Source organism: Chenopodium quinoa, unplaced genomic scaffold (assembly GCF_001683475.1).
Source record: "Chenopodium quinoa cultivar QQ74 unplaced genomic scaffold, ASM168347v1, whole genome shotgun sequence".
Classification (NCBI taxonomy): Eukaryota; Viridiplantae; Streptophyta; class Magnoliopsida; order Caryophyllales; family Amaranthaceae; genus Chenopodium; species Chenopodium quinoa.
In genome coordinates, this window is record NW_018745413.1 from 5811290 (window position 1) to 5824505 (window position 13216).

At 35.4% G+C, this 13216-nt stretch overlaps 1 long non-coding RNA gene across 1 annotated transcript; it reads left to right on the forward strand.

Moving 5' to 3' along the window:
- The first annotated feature begins 7087 nt into the window (after positions 1–7087).
- LOC110713368 lies at positions 7088–10906 on the forward strand. Its single transcript, XR_002509893.1, has 4 exons — positions 7088–7504; positions 7736–8156; positions 10111–10241; positions 10500–10906. It is a non-coding gene; the product is annotated as an uncharacterized LOC110713368 (long non-coding RNA).
- The last annotated feature ends 2310 nt before the right edge of the window (positions 10907–13216 follow it).

Genomic DNA, 13216 nt, shown 5'->3' on the forward strand with positions numbered 1-13216 from the left:
TTACAAAAAAGCGTAATGATAGAATCAATTCTAATTCAAGGCCCCCTAAACAGTCAGGAATTCAAATCCTACTACACCCTAACAAGTGTAAGGTCCTAGGATTTTAAGTGGCCATGGGCATTTAAGGAGAGTACCCTTTACGATGGGATCACCCTCCTTACAGTGGCGACTCCACTGGGGAATTAAAGGTTACATGATTAATTCGTAGTTATGGTCCAAGGTTTCCAACACCAAGTTGCCTATGGGTTGTAACAAGAATTAACTTGGATAATCTCTAATTAGAAGCGAGACTTGAGCGCATATCTTCCTTTTGCACAAGATTAAAAACCAAACAAGCAACATTGCATCATGCATAAGCATAGCACACTTAAACAATTGGGGATTGGCTCATTGACTAGGGGTCGCCAACACTAGGCTTCTATCCCGAAATCAATAACAATCATCCCACCCATATTGTCAATAAAATGTTGGGAGGGTGATGCCATAAGTTAACACGTTGAGTGATTGATTTGTGCGCCGTTTCTTAAGATATGGTTCCTTTGGACACCCAATCCTTTTTTGACCTTAGAACGACATTGAGTGAATCTTGACTTATGGCATGCTTATGTGATTATGTGACTATATGCAACGTGTTAGGATAGTATTCTTTTTCTCTTTTTAGTTTGGTCTAGGTTCCCAATTACGAAGTTATTTCTTTGTGATTTAGTGTCATATTCAAAGGATAGCATAAAAAAATCAAAAAAAAAAAAAAAAATCGAATAAAAAAAAAATTAAAAAAATGCTCGAATTAAAAAAAAATCCTGCGAGAAGGTGGCGCGCGCAACTCAGTGAGCTGCGCGACCCCTCCCAGCGCAAGAGGTTACGTTGCACGCGACAGCCGCGCGCAATTGAGTCACTTGCGCGCGCCCACTGGACGAGTCAATTTTGATTTCACAAAAAACAAATTGACTCGTCCGAACAATATCTTCATTGAAGAATTGTTAAGGGTGATGTTATCCGTTTGAATATATTTTTCGCCTTTTTTTTTCTTTTTAAACAAGCGTATCGATTTACTTATCCTTTTGTACTCCTTTAGGGCCGGTTTCCAAGCTTGGGAAAGAGGACCCCCGGGCACTCGCATTCTACGTTTACCACCCAAAGATCAACTCCTTTCAAACCACTTTTCTTCAACAACTAATCCTAGTCCAACAACAATGCCAACCATCGAAGAACTTCAACAAGAGATTCTTCGTTTGAGAGAGGAAAAGGCTCAAGAGGCCGAGGAAAGAAGAATTAAGAAAATGGAAAAGGCTGAAAAGAAAAATGCTGAAACTTTGGCCTTGCAAGAAAAGATGGAACAATTATCCATCAAAGAAAAGTCGTTGGAGAAGATAGTTCTTCCTTATACAATGGGGAACAAGTAATTTGACGCAGAAAAGTTTGCTCATCCCCCAGAACTTGCTTTACCGGAAAAGTTCGTAGCTACGGACTTGCCAATATTTAAAGTGACCAATAATCCACAAAATCATTTAATGTGTTTTACTGGCACTATGGCATTAAAGGGAGTTGATCCTAAGCTTTATGTTTTGACTTTCCCTTTATCCCTAGACCCAACTACGAGAGAGTGGTACTATGGGCTAGATTCAAAATTCAAAGCAACATGGGAAGATGTAGTTTTGGCTTTCATTACCCAATACGAGAGTAAAGTAGAGTTTAAGTCAACTTTACGTGAACTCGAGATGATTAAGCAAGGCGACAATGAAGGTTTCCTTGCTTTCTATGGTAGATGGCGAGAAAAGGCGGCCCACCTTGCCCAAAGGTCGCATGAACTCGAGTTAGTACAAAAATTCATTGACAACTTTCATGAAAAGTACAACAAACATCTACGTTACCTTGGTCTAGACGCTTTTCAAAAGGTCTATTCTGTGGCTACTAGGATTGAAGATGATCTTGCTAAAGAAAAAGCAAACAAACCTTATCATCATCATCAACCTAAGAATAACTAAAAGAAGGGGAATGATAATGCATCATCCTTTATTGACGTATTTGCGACCTCCACGCAATACAATAACACAAATCGATATAATGATCCTAGAAAAAGATGGACAAAAGAAAGAAAATTTACTCCATTTCCTGTAAGTTATAAAGAATTGTTAGAAAAATTAAATGAAAAAGGCTTACTTGTGCAAACAGGGCTAACACCACCTACTCCACCAGAAAGAAGATTTCCTCAATGGAATGGTAATGCTTATTGTGCTTATCATAGAGGCGTTGGACATGATACTGACCGTTGCTATGTTTTAAAGCACAAAATACAAGATTTAGTTGACGATGGGAGAATTCCCATGCCTAAACCTAACAATAATGCATCCTCCTTAGGGATGTTTCACATCGATGAGGACATTATGGGGAGTGATATGTTCAATCCTTTGGATTATATCACACTTATAGGAGAACCTCTATCCACAATACTCATAGGGGCAACTAATGAAGTATGTGGACTATATGGGATGACGACTTTCAAGACTTATATGTCTCTAAGTATGCCGCCGTCCCACCTCCATCTTGTTTACAAAATGAAACAAATGGAGCGCTTGATTGGGATCATTTCTTGGGGAAATTGCAAGATTTATTGAATCTCTCCTTGGATGAACAATGACATCAAGCACAACTCATGGAACATCATGAAATGGAGGCATACCCAAAGCCTCTCGAAGAAAGTTGGTTTATGAGTCCTACAACTAACTCAAATGAGATAGATCATTTAACTCATTCTGGGCGAGTCTACCAAGCACCACCACCAAATGGATCTTCGACCACACAAAATCAAACTCAAGGTCAAGTACAAAAACCCAATACCACCTCCACTTGAGGTGGAAGATCCATTGGTCAAACAACTTCGCCAATCCAAGGCGAATGTTAGTGTAGGGAATATTTCAAACATTACCCCAAACTTAAACCCCACTGTGATCATACACTAAAGTACAGTGACGTCCAAAGGGAAGGAAGCTAGAGCAAAAGAGTCGCCAACAAGTTTTAGGAACTTGTAAACCGTTCACGAGGTGAAGGTTACACCCCTTAATGATCTAGGAGATCGTCAACTCCAATAGGTCTGGAACCATGACTGGTAGTTCGGGGATGAAGGTACAAATACAACCTAAAAGAGATTGAACTTTCCCTAATAATAGGCCTCTACTTTATTTTGATCGTAATCATGTGCGCTTTCTGACTAACATGCAATCAATAGGATTAACCCTAAACCTGTTTATCTATGTTGGTTGAATATTAATGCACAAATAAATCTATTATTGGCGATCACTTAAATTATAATCATATTAACCCTATACAAGATTATTAATTATCTTATTAAGCGTGATTACAAGTACAAATTTCCTTTAAACATGCCTAAAAGGCGTGATCAAGCAATAACAATAAATATAAGCAACATAATAAAAATAAACAACAATAATAATCATCATAATAATAACAATTATAATCATCATCATAATTAATCATAATTATGTTAAAGCATAATATTAATAGCAAGATCCTAGGCATGATACTAACAAGATTAATAACAAACTCTAGCATGTCACTAAACAATAAAGATCAAATATATAGCCCTAACATGACACTATCATGAATATTAGAAAAGAAAATAGGGCGCATCGCAGGAATCATAATAAGCATATTTGATATTAAAACCTTTTCCCTAAACATGATACTAGGAATCATAATAACAATCTAGACATGATTTCTATATCATAATATAAATTAAAATCAATTAAAGCACTTACTTGGATGCCTCGTATCTCTTTCTAATAACAAAATACACACGTTATTAACTTCAAGGAAAATAATAAAATTAAAGAATTAAATTAAATAATGATTAAGAAATTTGGGACCAAACCCTCATAAATATCAAACCTTTCACATCTAGGGCGAAGACAACTTCGAACTTGGCTAGGTGTGTCTAAATCTAATGTAAGAGGAATTGTGTTTGTAAAAGGCTAGACTAGGCTAGAAAGAGGGAGAAAGAATCAAGAAATTCTTGATGAGAGTTGGTTAGAATTAGATGGAGAATTGATGATTAGAAAAGGGGAGATATGACCTTTATTTATAGAGAAAAAAGAGGGTCGAAGAATAAGAAAAGAATCCGAATTCGAATCGAAATAAAACTCGATGGACAACAGTTTTTGCGAATTTTGTTTTTATCATATCTTTTGATCCAGAAGTCAAAATAAGGCATATAATATGTCCTTGGAAAGATCTTGAAGTCTAATTTTCAACCCAATTAAAATCAGATTAAAATATTTTGTATATAAAAAGATATGGCCGAAATAATGGAAGGGTATCAGTTTTGGATAGAGTTTCATATCTCATTCGTATCTTTTCCGTTATAGCTCGGAATTAATATTATAATATATCATTGGAAAGATAATTTCAAGGTCTATCCAAAAATATAAAATTTGGATAAATATTATGAGGCACAAAAATAATAACTGACTGTCTTTGAACACCTTTAAATTCGAATAGAATTAGGATTAAAAAAAAGGAAAATGATTATAAAAGGAAAGTTTTTATTTAACTCAAATTCTTTAATCTTATCTTTTCAAAAAGGATAATTAAGATCTTTTAGAAACTTATAGAAGGTTCTAATTAATCCTAATTAGTTAGGGACAGGATTAGACCTTTGGACCCTCCACATGATCATTGGGCCGTAGGTAAAACCCAGTTTGGACCCAGTTTAGTATTTTGGCCATAACTTCCTCATTATTCATCGGAATTGGGCTTATAATATATCGTTGGAAATGTATTTTCAACCCCTATCCAACTACACTATTAATGGACCCTTATCATGGACCAAAATAAAATGGAATGCACGTTTTTCATAAATAAGGTAAGAAAAGAAATATTTTCAAAAACAGAAAGAAGAGATATTTTAATAAAAACATCCTCATCACTAGACTTTTCACACTTTCACCTTGTTTGATAATAAAATGACATGAAAGGTATTTATCACTGGGTTTGGTTTTGGGGAGACACAAATGGGTGTCTACAAAAGCCCCCACTTTGACTGAGTTAGGAGAAACGCAAGTTTTGAAAACAAAAGTCAAAGTAGCAATAGGGACGAAGAATGATTCAGAACATTCTGCGATCCTAAACAACTCTTGTAACGCCAATACCTGCAAACTAGCATTAGTTAAAACAGATAAAAGAGTTAAGAAACGCTTATCTTGCACCGTCGAGCACACGTCTCTGAAGGTAACCGATTTGTTGCCGTTGCATTTGCTGTTGTTGTGACAACCTTCCGCAAGCTAGGGAATGCCATCCTGCTGTTTGTTTTGACGATATTTTGCAAGTTGGAGAATACCGCCTGAAGACTACTACGCCTGTAACTGCCTCCAATTCTGCCGTGATAGTCTTCGAAAAGACCACTGCTTGTTGATCCTTAATGCTGCTTGAATTTTGCTGTTGATGCTTTGGGTGATGACAATCCTCTTTTCTTTGGGAATAGTTTCCAACACAACTCTTGTATGATGTATGACAATCCGATTGTGTCAATGCTACTAACAATCCGTCGTTAGAAATGTTGCTACGATGAAGCGACAAGCTCGGAAAATTTGCTAAAATCCAATTTTGAGAAAAGTTGCCAATGCTTCGTAACAATCTGTCATAAGAACTTTGCTACGATCGACAATCACATCTTGGAATATAACTCTCGAAAGCAATCCACCTTGGAAATTTGCCAATTCTATGCGACAATCCTTTTAGGAAAATATTGCCACAATTGACAATCCGTGTCTTGGAACATTTGTAAAAAAAAAAATTCGATCGACAATCCACTTCGAGAAAATTTGCCACTTGCTGAAATGAATGACAATCCACGTTGAGGAAATTTTTCCGAAATTTATGATGAGTACAAACCTACGACAATCCTTTGGGAAATTTTGCCATAAGGAACTGGGTGTATGACAATCCAATATCGGAAAACTTGCCAAAGATCCATGAATGTATGACAATCCGAACTTGGAAAAACTTGCCAAACAAAGAAGGAGCACGACAATCCACGCTTGGAAACTTTACCAGGGATGACAATCCAATCTTGGAAAAATTGTCGTTTGAAGAAGATGCTCTACATTCCATATTTTGGAAATATTGTCAGTTGGAGATGACAATCCAATCTTGGAAAAATTATCGTATAAGTGACGCGCTTGCTTTTGAACCGATGCCTTGGTGTTTGTAATGAGCCAATGCTTAGGCACTTAAGCTAAGTGAGAATTTTTTTTCAGGTCAATCACTTACTACGATTGTAATCGAGCTGACTACTAATCATGTCAATTTGCTTATAGGGGCTAACTGGCATACCAAGGAACTCGAAATTGCTATGTGAGGTCGAAATAACCATTATGAGAGGCTTCGAGCTCTGTTCCTGCTGAAATATCGCTGGCGCCACGAATTGGCTCTGTCGCCAGACACTGGGATCTAGCGCCAGGCGCTGAACTTTGTCACCAGGCGACAACCTTGTCGTCTGGTGTTGGAGTCGGGTCTTCCCTATTTTGCTCTTGCTGCCGTTGTTGCTTGGTTTTTCTTCGAACTTTGAGCTTGGTAGTTTCCTTTCAACCAAATCCGCTCAAATCTTTTGTAAATTAAAGCTCTTTATCTATAATATACTGATCTATGTAACTCCTCTTATCTTGGAGGAATATCCTGTGTCATATTCGCGGTTTTTTTTTCGAAAAAAATTCGGGAATGTCCTCGCTTGTTGGGATGCACCTGCATTTATATCTTTGACTATAAGACTTTTCTTATCTTTTTTTAGGGTTGACCTAAGACTTAGTGTTGCTTGACTCATTGACTTGACATGACTCAAGGTATAAACTTGACTCACTATGACACTACTACAAATCCCGTGATTTCTGGACGCTTTACTTTCGACGCTGGCCTCTTAGCGTCAACATGAAATTGTAAACTCCGTGTTTAGTCGACGCATTTTCTAGTCTAGAAATTTGTGGACAATGAAAGGCGTCAAGGATTCTACATGCTTTGCACGTGACCGTAATTTTCAGCCCACTCAAAACTTAACCGCCCTTCTACACAAAATAACTCCTGTAAAACTCTCTCATTCATTCACAACGAACCCTAATTCGCCGCCAACCCTTCTCCAATCTTCACATTTCATCTCTAAAGACATCGAGATTGAGTGAATTCGGCTAGAAAACTGTGAAAATCGCATCTCTTTGTCAATATCGCCAACTCAATTCATATTGTAGTAACATCCTTGCTGTTGTTATCGATTGATTTTGCTAATTTTTTGCTTATATCTCACTGAAATTTCTTTTATTTATCTTGATATGTGGTTTCTTTTTGTTCAATTGAATCTAAATTTATTTTAATGTTGTGTTTTTCTACCGATTGTTTTTGGTTCTTTGGGGATTTATCGGTTGAAATTGTGTTACAATGGGACAGATAAGTTTCCAATATGAAGCTTCTATGATGCTCCAATATCGTCTAATTATAAGAGGTATTGATTTTTTTCCCCTCTCAAGTTTACATTTTTAGGATTTTTAAAAGTAATTTATCTTAAGTTCAAATGTTTCCAGATCTTGTTGTTGAAGTTGTTCCAGGTTCATTTTTTTTTTTTCTTTTTTTCCTCTCATTTTCAATTCTTTGTGTTATAAATAATCCGAATTTTGCATTTGTACTCCAATTCGTACAATTATTAAAATTCCCAATTTTTGTTTTGTACTAACAGCTTCAGTCTCCTCCGATCCACCTCTTGCACATCGCACAACTTCCGACGCTGCTTGCTACAATATCTTGGAGTTATTAATTCAGATATATTGAGTCAAATTTATCATTTTAGTTATCTCATAATTGTTCTGATAGATCCTTTGTTTTCATTTTCTTTGTAACTTAACTAGTAACAGAGATATTCCCTCTTCTTTCTTGATCTGTTGGGTGTTATTATCTCTGAAATTGTGTAGATTAGGCTTGAATTTCCTGGGATTTAACTAATCAGGTGGCTGTTAGTTTAATCTTGTGAAGCTGGGGTGAAGAAAGCTTGGGGTGGGTAAGGTGTGATTGATATAGTGGGAAAGTCGAGTTCTTTGGGAAGCAAGTTAATGGACTTGGGGCTCCAAATTGAACACGCAGAAACGACTCTAAAAAAAAAGGTGGAATTTAAATATTGTACCATTTTACATGATTATTTAGAGTCTTAGAGATATATTGATGCATTATTTATCCGGTTTGTCTTAGCAATTAACTTGCATGAAAACTGCTGTTTATGGTTGAAATGCACTGTAATTGTTCAGACTTTAATTTAATTCTATTAAGCTTTATTTAAACTAGAAACTGAAAGAACACCATGTAGATGATTGCCCTCTTTCTAGTTTTAATTTTCGCGAAAATGCAAAGCTTCACTATGAAACAAATGGCCTACATGTGTCATAGAAATTAGCAGTGAACTTGTAGATTTTATTTTGCTGTATAGTGCATGCATTCTTCAAGTGAGGTTTAATTTCAGCAAATTAGAATGATTGATACTGATGATGACATTTCTTGGTGCAATATTTTTAGTTGGGTTTAGCTCGTAATATTGTTCATTAAGGTAGTGATAGAAAGTTTTTTTTTTTTAATTTTACTGTATATTCACTTTATGTTACAATCCTTCAAGCTCGATTTGTTGTATGGGCGTCGCTTTCACCCTAGGAAGCTACTGCTGTGTAGAAATAAGAAATTAGGGGTGGGATTAATAGTGCATTGTTATTTTATACAACAAAATGATGACATGAGTTATATGTGAAATGTAAAATGTAAAACGTTACTCCGTAGTATATTGAGCTGAGGAGTTGTAGATTATTATGATCCCTTGCTTGATCTTTGTTTGAAATGCTTGATTTCTCATACATTAGAAATGACTAGGTATCTTTGTAAACTACCTCCCTAGTTAGAAATTTGATGTCACTCGTAATTTAGATTATAAATGGTGAAATATCTCAATGGTATTATTAGGTAGTGAACTAAGTTTCTTACTCAGGCTGACTTTATGAACAATGCACCCAATGTTCAGCACCCAATGGGATAGGATGCATTTGGGCTGCCAATAGAGCAACATGCTATTGATGTATGTTTTTATTTTTATTTATTTTAAATCCTAGGACATGGCTTTATCACATTTTTGTTTACAGTTGCTTTTTGTCACAAACCATGGTCATCAGGTTGAATGTTTTGTGATAATAATTAGGTGATAAATATATTTTTTTGTGTGAAAAGTTTGGTCTTTGATATGAGAACCCGCCGTAAAAAAAAGTTTGCAGTACCTTTTTGTGTGAAAAGTTTGTCTTTGATATTAGAGCCTTGTTTAAGTATTTTTATTTTTATTTTTGGTTTTTGCAAAATGAGAGTCCAGAGAGATAGTTTCTTCATCTGAAATCAGTCCACAAATAAAGGAACAATATTTCATCCCTCATTTGGAAAAGGCTTTAAGTATCAATTTGTAATTTGTTGTGTATTGAGTTTAGATAACTAGGCTTAATCATTCTAATGGGATAGAGCAGTTATATTTTGATTCGCTTCCACAAGAGGTGATTAGTTTGGTGGAATTTGATTGTATTTGACTGATACTTAAATTTCAATATGCTCACTAATTAACCCCTCTTATATTATTTATCCATAGAGTTTTTTCTCTAAATTAATTAAATAAGTGTAATAGTTTTGCTTTGCTATGTAGCTTAATAAACTTAATAGGTGATTAGGGAGTAGTAATATCTGAAATTGATATGAAACTTTGCTTTCTATTTTTTTTTTTCTTTGATGTGATTTATTATTGGTGATTTCTCAACTTAGCTGGGATGAATTCAATTTTCTGAATAAGAAGAGTTCTTGATGTTGATATTTTTTTTTATTTGCAGATGAATTATTTCAGATTTAGTATTAGATTCTAAAATACTCAGCTTCATTATTTTGGCTGTATTAATTTTTATTTACTGTTCAAATATTGCTTTCGTTATAACTATGCTGCTTGTTTGGAGTGCTTGCTTGTTCCAATTGTTTCTGCTCCCTATGTTCCCATTATTGTGAACTGTTATTAATTTTGGGTAGTGTTTTGCTTTTGTTTTTGTTTAGACATGCCATGAGTATTACAGCTTGAGGACAACACTGTTACTGTTACATGAACTCCAAGATTTTCCTAACTGAGAGACTGGCTTCTTACATAGAATTGTAGGCTGAAAACTCAACTTTGCTGAAGAGCTATGGTAAATTGCATTTCTTGGACATAAGATTGATCTTTGTGGTGTTTAATTTTGAGCTTTACATTTTTGTGAAACAGATTCCAGTTCAACTAGAATTTTTCATCGATATTGTTGATGTTTCAGGATGTGAAACAACTTTACATTTTTGTGAAAGAGCTTTACATTTTTCATCGATATTGTTGCTGTTGCAGGATTTTTTCATCAATATTGTGAAACAGCTTTACATTTTTGTGGTGTTTAAGATTGATGTTGTTGTTACAGGATGCTGATCAAGCTCCATCTTGCGTTGTTGCTCCATAATATTGTTGCTAATGTTGTTGGTCCATGATGATGAGGATCTACAAACATCAAAGGGTGTGCTGTGAATTCAAGTCCAACAATGATTCGAAACAATATGAACTTTGCTTTACGGCCCTTGCAAGAAGTTTAAGGAGCAGCTAATTGGAGATCGATTGATTGAAGTTTTTTTTTTTTTTTTTTTTTTTTTTTTTTTTTTTTTTTTTTTTTTGTTGAAGAAATGAGCAGATTTATTCCACTAGCTAGTACTAGTCATGAGTGAAGTGTAGGTTGGAATTATATTTCTTGTACTACCTAATAGCAAACTCATTACATTGAGATATTGTCCATGTACTATAACATATTTATATGCAATAACAAAATTGGCTTAATTTTGTTGTGTATATATTGGTAATACTAGTATATACTAGTAAATTTGTAGTGTGAAATAATTTTTTAGGTAATTATATTCTAGATATTTTTGTAAAGACTCTGGACAAAAAAAGTCACAAACAATGAGAATATAGACAGAAATACGCATCGCCAAAATATAAAACATCTAATATATGAGACTATGGACACAGTAAAGCGTCGCCAAATTTGAGGTTTCAGACACAAAAAAGCGTCAGATAAACTTGAGAAAGTGCGCCAAAACTGCAAATTCGACGCTTCGTATAAAAATTTGGACGTCTTAAAGCGTCGAGATTTGCGACGCTTTTTTGTGACGTCTAATTTTCTCGACTCACATATTTTCGACGCTTTTTTGAAGCGTCGAGAAATATATTTTCGACGCTTTTTTGAAGCGTCGAGAAATATATTTTCGACGCTTTTTAGCGTCGAAAAATTGCTTGAAAAGCGTCTAAAAGGACGGATTTTCTAGTAGTGTGATTGACTGACTCGAGGTGGACTCGACTCGATGTGACTCGTGTGTGCGTAGGGTTGACTCATGAAACTCAATAAGTACATGACTCGAAATGCAAAAAAAAACAAAAATTTCCGTCATTTTTGTGGAGGGTACCGACTTTCTCTCGAAAAAGAAAGACGCAAAAAAAAAAAGGAAGCGAAGTTTTTGAAGGTGCATGTTGAATGAGCTTAGTCAAATGTTGTTTCTCACAATACAAGGATTGTAACATCTTAGACTATCCTAGTTGACTCGATAATGAAAGTATTTAGGTAACTTAGGCGCGGAGGCTAAGTACTTCATACTTTGTGATGCAATGATGATTGATGTTGATATGACAAGGCATGCTTCAACGTTGTGTTATGATCTCATGACAAAGGGTTCCTAAGGGAAAGTATATTTGGTCATGTATATGTGCAGTGTGTGAAAGTGATACTAAAGTTAGGCCGCAAGGGCTAAGTGTGTGGGAAATATATTGAAAAGAGTCAAATAATGGTACTCTTAGGCTGGGTAAGCTAATGATATAAGGATCAAGCCCCCATGTCTAGCTCTAAGTAGAAAGGGATGAGCATTGGAGATCCCTTGATATGATCATGGTGTATGAATGTGAATATGAATGCATGTTTATTACAGTCGTACCCCAATGTGAGGTTGCCTATGTATCCTTTAGGAATCAGGCCAAACGTAGCTCTAGCCGAACCTCGCACAAGTGTGTGTATACCTCTAAAAGGTCTTTTAAAGGGTTGTAACGTGCTTAGGCTAAAGGTTGAAGAAGAAGGGGATAAAAGGCTCAAGACCCTAGATAAGCCCCCTAAGGTGTGCAACCTTGCTTTTGAATCTTTATATTTTTATGCTTGAGGCTTTCTACTCTTTTTCAGCTCTTTTTTGATGCTTTATTTATTTTATTTTAATAAGTTTGGGCAATCCCGATCATGCGGTCTATCACTCACCTTGCATTCATGTTTCTCAGGCACGGTACCGAGCACTCGATAAGAGATACAATCCGAGACGTGTTCTTATCGAATATATTTTCATATCAAAGACATTGGAATACTTGCCCTTTTGTACACTTTTATTAATATTATTATTTATTTTTTTTTCTATTTCAATCTTTTGAAAACACTCAAGCTTTTTATGAAATTAAAAATTGCATAAGTTGCACACCATGCCATCCTAGGGTTAGGTAAATATGGGTTGAAAAATGAAGGTTCTATCGTTAGACGAGGCTCAAAGTGGTTTATCAAAAAAGGATTGCATTTTTGAAGGTGAAAGGTGATACAATGTGGCTACAAGGGGTGCGTCAAATCATTGGTATACCTTGTGCTTAGTTTAACATGGATTTTTTTTAATGCAGTATAATGAAATGATCATATATAAGGAAATAAATGCTCATTTTATTAAAAGGAGAAAAAGAAAGAATCTACAAAATTAATCTAAGGGAAAATAAAGGTGTCTATGCTAGACTTATTGGGAAAAGGAAAAAAATGAAAAAGAAAAAGAAAAAAAGGTTATGAAATCTTGTTGTTGCAGCTCGCCTCTTGTCTTATGTTGTTTGCTTCATCATCACCTAGTCTTCTCGTTAGCTAGAGGGAATGGGATTTTATTTGCTTCTATGAGATCTTGAATGAGATTTTGAAGCATTCATCAGTAGTATGACCGCGTCCTCAATGGTACTTGCAATAAGAGTTGGGATTCCATCTCGAAGATCGATTTTCTGGCGTTGGATCCTCGGTAGGGCCAATAGTTTTGATTCATCCTCGATCATAGAGACGATCGAAAGCAGCATCGTAGGTCATTCTAA